Here is a 7,244-nt window from a genome sequence, read left to right on the forward strand (position 1 = left end):
GACAAGTTTATTTAATGTTTAGTGTGCAAAGAGCCATGTGAGTTCTAGGAGAGGGAGCAGGGATGTGCAGATAAACTGTGGTCCCTGCCGTCTTTATGGCTCAGAGTCTAGAAAGGAACCAGGCACAAATGCAAATAATAGAAAGGGGTCTTCAAAAAGTTCATGGAAAATGTGTATCGTGAAAAAAACAATGCATGGATCTCAACTTTTTTTGGTATCAAAATAAACTCATACTAACTAGTTACAACATGTCTGAACAGGATCTAGTTTGAGGTACTAAGAAAGATCAGATCATTTTCAAAAAAGCCCCTGTCAAAGCAATGTGAATTTTGCTAAATTGAAACAAGAACAAACATCAAATTTACGGTGAAGCTTGAGTGCAAGAATGGTGAACTCACTGATACTCTGTGAGAAGTTAATGGAGACAATGCCCTTAAGAAATCAGCAGTTTACAAATAGATAACTCATTTTAAGCAGGGATGAGAAGATATTGAAGACTGTGAAGAAAAATTCATCTTGTTTGTGCCCTAAGTGAAGAGGACTAATGATTAACAGCACAAACAATAGCGAACACTATACACATCTCAGGTTCCTTGGCATACACAATTCTGATTGAAAAATTAAAGCTGAGCAAACTTTCTACTCCATGGGTGCCAAAACTTACAGCCAGATCAGCTGCAGACAAGGGCAGAGCTTTCAACTGAAGTTTTAAACAAGTGGGATCAAGATCCTGAACCATTCTCTGAAGAACTGCAGCAGGAGGTGCAACATGGCTTTACCAGTATGACCCTGAATGCAAAGCACCATCACAGCAATGGCTACCAAGAGGCAGAAGTGGTCCAGTGAAAGCGGACTGGTCAAGAGCAAATGTCATCGCAACGTTTTTCTAGGATACTCAATGCATTTTGCTTGTTGACTTTCTGGAGAGCAAAATAACAATAACATCTGCTTATTTTGAGAGCACTCGCAGAAAGTCAGCCAAAATGTTATCAGATAAACAGTGGAGAAAGCTTCACTGGAGAGCCCTTCTCTACCATGACAATGCTCCAGTTTGTTCCTCTCATCAGACGAGGGCAGATGTGTGAGAGTTTTGATGGGAAATCACTGGGCATCCACCTTACAGTCCTAATTTGGGTCCTTCTGACTTTTTGTTTCCAAAAAAAAAAACCTTTAAAGGGCAGCCATTTTCCTTCAGCAATAATGAAAAAGGGACTGTACTGACTTAGTTAAATTCCCAAGACTCTCCTTTCTTCAGGAATGGACAACATGGCTCTTATCATTACCTGCAAAAGTATCTTGAACTTGATGTAGCTTATGTTGAGAAGTAGAGTTTATGTTTTTAATTTTTATCTTATATTCAATTTTTCCATGAATTTTTAAAGTCCCCTCCTATGTGAGTGTGAGTGAAGAGGAAGAAGTTCAGAATGGGACTCAGAAAGAAGTGTCTGGCCTCAAGTTTCTACAGAGGGCACTCTTGCAGCTACAAGTGAATCTCAGAGTCTTCCAGGTCTGGGAGAAATTGAAGTTGCTGGGTAGGAGTCACTCTTAAACCCTTTTTTAGGAGGGAGAGACCAGGACAGACTTCTCATCTGCAGAGTCTAGAGCAGTGCTTTACATCCCTAGTACAGGCTGATTCCCGCATTTCCCCCGCCCCTGCCAAATGTACTTCGAAGATTTCATAAAATTTCCTCCCTTCCCATGGAGTGAGGAGGAGGTGGGGATGGTTAATGGGTACAAAACAATAACAATAATGAATAAGATCTAGTATTTGATAGTGCAACAGGGTGACTAGAGTCAATGCTAATTTAATTGTACATTTAAAAATGACTAAAAGTATAATTGGATTATTTGTAACACAAAGAATAAGTGCTTGAGGGGATAGATACTCTGTTCTCCATGATGTGATTATTACATATTGCATGACTGTAATAAAATAGCTCATGTATGCCATAAATATGTACACTTACTATGTGCCCACAAAAATAAAAAATAAAAAATTAAAACAAAATTCCTCCCTTTCCTAGTAAGCCAGCTGACTTTCTGTTTCTGAGGTCTGTAAACTCCTGCATTCTCTTTCTCCTTGAATTGGTCCTGACATCACATAGAACCAAGTGCTTATTAGAGGAAAAAGTATTTCATATATATACATAATATATGTAACATAACATATATATATGCATAACATATATATACATATGTAATACAGTTTACATATTTATATATTATGTGTATATATATATATATATATATATATATATGTATATAGAGACAGAATCTCACTCTATTGCCCAGGCAGGAGTGCAGTGACATGATCTTGACGCACCGCAATATCACCTCTTCCCAGGCTCAAACAATGCTCAAGCCTCAGCCTCCCAAGTAGCTGGGATTACAGGTACCTGCCACCATGGCCGGCTAATTTTTGTATTTTTAGTAGAGACAGGGCTTCACTATGTTGGCCAGGCTGGTCTCAAACTCTTGACCTCAAGCAATCTGCCCTCTCGACCTCCCAAAGTGCTGGGATTACAGGCATGAGCCAAGGCACCTGGCTGCACTTTTTATATTTGATACAGAAATAGGTACATTTAATCTCAGATTAGGGTCAAGAATATAATGTTTAACACATAGGTATACTATGTTTGTTAAGAATGCTACCTGGATTTAAATTGGTTTCTACCATTTGCAAACGTTGTGACCTGGGAGAAGTTACTCAGTAGCCCTGGGCATCTGCATGTTTTTCCTTTTCATTTATAAATTGGGGATGAAAATAGACCTTACATAAAATGGTTATTGCAAAGCATGTATAAAAGGCCTTCCTCATATCACTTTTAAAAATGTGCACACAAGGCGCTGTGGGTGTACGTTTTTCACCATTTGGAAACAAGGGTTTGGATTTAGTAGAACCACGCTTCCTCTACGGAAGAGCTGTGTTTCTCCTTGGCCCTGTTCAGTTTCATCACCTATGAAGGCAGAGATCACGGCCTGTAACTGAGTCAGCACACTGGCTGATGCTACAGAGGAGGAGAAGGGGTGAGGAGAGAGGAGGAAGAAGAAAGAGGTCAGGCCTGTTCCTGTTTGGGGAGCTCTCCCCCAGGGTGGCTGATACTCTTGGAGGAGCTCCTGAGCACCCCAGAACCCTGGGCTTGGCCCTCCTCAACCTGGCTGGTTGGGGTGTGGGTGTGGGTGGGGGTGGTGTTTCAAGGGCTGGTTGCTTATCTCAGGATGACATCAGCTTCTGTTGTGCACCTGAGAGGTCCTATGCCTCAAAGATACTCTGGAATTTCTACTGCTTCAGAAATGCAACTTTTTAATCATAAGAAATGATATACGGTGATTGTTAAAAACTTGCAAGATACACCAAAGTTATAGCAAAAAAAATCTTTAATTTTTCCAGCCAGAAATAACTATTGTTAAAATTATTTAGGCTACAGTGGCTCATGCCTGTAATCCCAGCACTTTGGGAGGCCAAGCCGAGTGGATCAACTGAGGTCAGGAGTTCGAGACTAGCCTGGCCAACATGGCAAAACCCCATTTCTACTAAAAATACAAAAATTAGCCTGATATAGTGGCACATGGCTATAGGCTTAGCTACTTGGGAGGCTGAAGCAGGAGAATTGCTTGAACCCAGGAGACAGGGGTTGCAGTGAGCCAGTAGAAATTAGGAGATTTTGCTTCTTATTATAAAGCACTTAAGGGTTGCTTAATTTTGTATTAGCAAATTAGATATTTAGAGAACTTGAAGAAAATATATAAAATAATTTTTTTGTGTGTGTGAGACAGAGTTTTGCTCTTGTTACCCAGGCTGGAGTGCAATGGCTTAGGATTTGTCACTCAATTTTTTGCTCAGATATGCTTTTATACATAGAATTAAGCATTATATATATATATATATATATATATATATATATTTATTTATTTTTGAGATGGAGTCTCACTCTGTTATGCAATCTTGGCTCACTGCAACCTCCGCCTCCAGGTTCAAGCAATTCTCCTGCCTCAGCCTCCTGAGTAGCTGGGACTACAGGCGCAATGCCACCATGCTCGACTATTTTTTATATTTTTATAGAGATGGGATTTCACCATATTGGCCAGGCTGGTCTTGAACTCCTGACCTTGTGATCCATGCGCCTCAGCCTCTCAAAGTGTTGGGAGCATAGGCATGAGCCACCGTGCCTGGCCTACTCGTATATATTTTTAATAGAGACTGGTGGTTGCTATGTCATCCAGGCTGGTCTCAGACTCCTGAACACAAGTGATTCTCCTGCCTTGGTCCTCCAAAGTGTTAGAATTACAGGTGTGAGCCACCGAGCCTGGCCAGTTAAGCATTTTAAAGGTGAATTGTGCCACTTCTACTATCTGGTTGTGGTTTAACTTTGGGGTCCTGTTTAACTCTATTTTTTTTTTATTGTTGACTTTTTTTTTCTCTTAAGTTTACTTCTTAGAAAATTTCACATAGCTTGTTTTCCGTAACAGGTTATCATTTAATATAAAATTTCTTCAAGACAAACGCCAGAAGTTGAAAAGACAAAAAGCACAAAATAAATCCTCAAAATAAGAGTAGTTAGGGTAAAGAATTATAAATCTGGGGCTTTTAAAGTACTTTTTCCCATCTTAGAAACTTTAAAGAAGCCACTTTATCTTTCCTGACTCAGTTTCTCCACAAGTGAAAAGGACATAATAGTTCTCAATGACTAGTTAGGACACTTTATCATGAACTGTGAATGGCTGGAAACATGGAAGGCTAATATTATTCCACTATTGTATGGGAGAGGCATCATGTGAATTAGTGGGAATCATGTTTACTAGTGGGGAAGAAAAATCACTTGATGATTCGTAGGAATCTGGGGATAGTGCTCAGAATTTGTGGCTGAAACTTCTCAGGAAAAGAGAGAGACTGAGAGTGAGAGTTAAAATGAGAGAGACAGAGAGAGAGAGAAAAAGTGAGAGGCACATGCTAGAACAAAGCTCCTTTGATTTGTTCCTGGGAGTGGCTGGGTGTGTCAAATCATCCCTCAGTCTGGATGCTGAGTAATCAAGTTATAATGTTTGCAAAGCGTCAACCTATAGGTAAGAAAAAGCACCAACAAAACAGTCTCCTAGGTTATTAAATATTTGGTTCAATGATTACCTGTGTTGAACTAGAGGAAGTTATTGCTTCATAAAACTGTATAATGAATGAATGAATAATTCTTTGAGCTATGTATCTCTCCTCCAAAAACATCTACTCTTTTTGACATATAGTCAATAAAATGGTTTTTGTGGCAAATAAAGAGAGGGAAAAATATTATGGATTATTTTTGGAATTATAGAGCAAATGCTTTTTCTCACAAACAGGTGTATTATTTATCACAAATATTTTTTAAAGAATCATTTACTTTACAAATATAAAGTGTTTGGAATGAATCGGATACACTGGTCTTCAGTATATACAAAGAGAACACCAGGAAAGGAACTGGTATTTAAGGAAATGTCAAACTTATTCAAATTTATGGGTTGAAGTCATCCTTAGTTGAATCACTTTCAGGTAGGGTTATTTCCCACTCATTCATTCTCTACCCAGTATGTGCCAAGTACCCACTATGTGCCAGATACTGTTCTAAGTTCTTGGACTACATCAGTGAATAAAACAGATGAAAAAAAATCTGTTTAGATTTTAGCTGAAGGAGGCCATCAACAGTAAACATAGTAAGTGAACTGTATAGTGTATCATATAGAAAACTGTAAAATCTGGCTTTATATCTGCTTCTTATAGGTTCAAAATTCATCAAGAAGAAGGAAGACAAAAAATACTCTAGAATTGTCTATTCATGAGGCCACATAAAAAGCTTTCCATGAGGCAAGAGACTAAAGATTATAATGTGATAATAACACCATATTGTTATTTTGATATTGTTGCTTGCTGAGTTATAAGTAGAACCTTTTTTCTTCTAGGTCTCATGCTTCCAAGTCCACATATTAACATGACCGACATGACAACTTTGTTCTCTCCAGGCATTTCCTTCAGGATGTATATACATTTTTACACTATAACAATTAGTGTAGGTATCAGACTTACAGAAATGCAAAGCTAAACTGTAGTTGGCTTGAGATCCATAGTTAGGTCTTATGCTGGGTCTTGCCAAGGATCTGACACACTCAACAAATGTTTATTCAGTCAACCACAGACCCCAATCAAAATGCCCAGCTAAAACAGGGAAGCTGAGTAGAAACCTGTTGAATGCAGAAGACATTCCTGAGGCCACTCTTTCCTAAAATTAAACAGCAGGCATGTTCTCCAGAAACTAGTTTGAAATTGCATAATTTAAAAAATGTGGGCTGGGTGCAATGGCTCATACCTGTAATGCCAACACTTTGGGAGGCCGAGGCAGGTGGATCACTTGAGGTCAGGAGTTCGAGACCAGCCTGACCAACATGGAGAAACCCTGTCTCTACTAAAAATACAAAATTAGCCAGTAATGGTGGTGATTGCCTGTAATCCCAGCTACTCAGGAGGTTGAGGCAGGAGAATTGCTCGTTCCTGGGAGGCGGAGGTTGCTGGGAGGCGGAGGTTATGGTGAGCCGAGATTGTGCCACTGCATCCAGCCTGGGCAACAAAAGCAAAACTCCGTCTCAAAACAAACAAACAAAAAAAAAGTGAACTACTTGTATAACTCTATCCTCTGCAATGTTTCTGTTTTCTAGTGCCTTTTTAGGTAGAATTCTAAAGAACTTATAATTATGGCTGCCATGGAAAAGAATATTACTGGGAAACGGGTCTTCTCAGTCAAGTAGAATCACAGTTTTAATACGCTTATCACTGAATGGGAACCACTGTTTATTTGTTTTTTTCCCCCCACAGTTTTGCCTAAATCAACAGTTTATTTTGTCAATGATGTTACACCTGAGACTTATGAGTCCCTGCCTTACTTGGGTTTGATGAGAGGGTGGGAACATTCAGGTACGGGGTCCGACCTTCAGAGACTCTTCAACAAGTGAAAGCTTTAGACAGGGAATGCTCTATTTAATCCTCTGTTAACATACCTGTCCAATATACCTTGTGCCATCCCAGTTCTGGACCTCTGTTCCCAGGCTTAAAGGGTCTCCTGATGTTCAATGATGCTGCCTCCACGATCCTTCCCCAGTCACGGCCAGAATGAAAAGGTCACACTCATCTCTGAACTCCTTTTGTCCTTTGAACCCCCCTTATGTCCCTTATTACATGCCTCCAGACACTTCCTTTTGTTTCTTATCTTCCTGCTGAACCCTTT

The sequence above is a fragment of the Cebus imitator genome, unplaced genomic scaffold (genome assembly GCF_001604975.1).
Source record: "Cebus imitator isolate Cc_AM_T3 unplaced genomic scaffold, Cebus_imitator-1.0 Scaffold55, whole genome shotgun sequence".
Lineage (NCBI taxonomy): Eukaryota > Metazoa > Chordata > Mammalia > Primates > Cebidae > Cebus > Cebus imitator.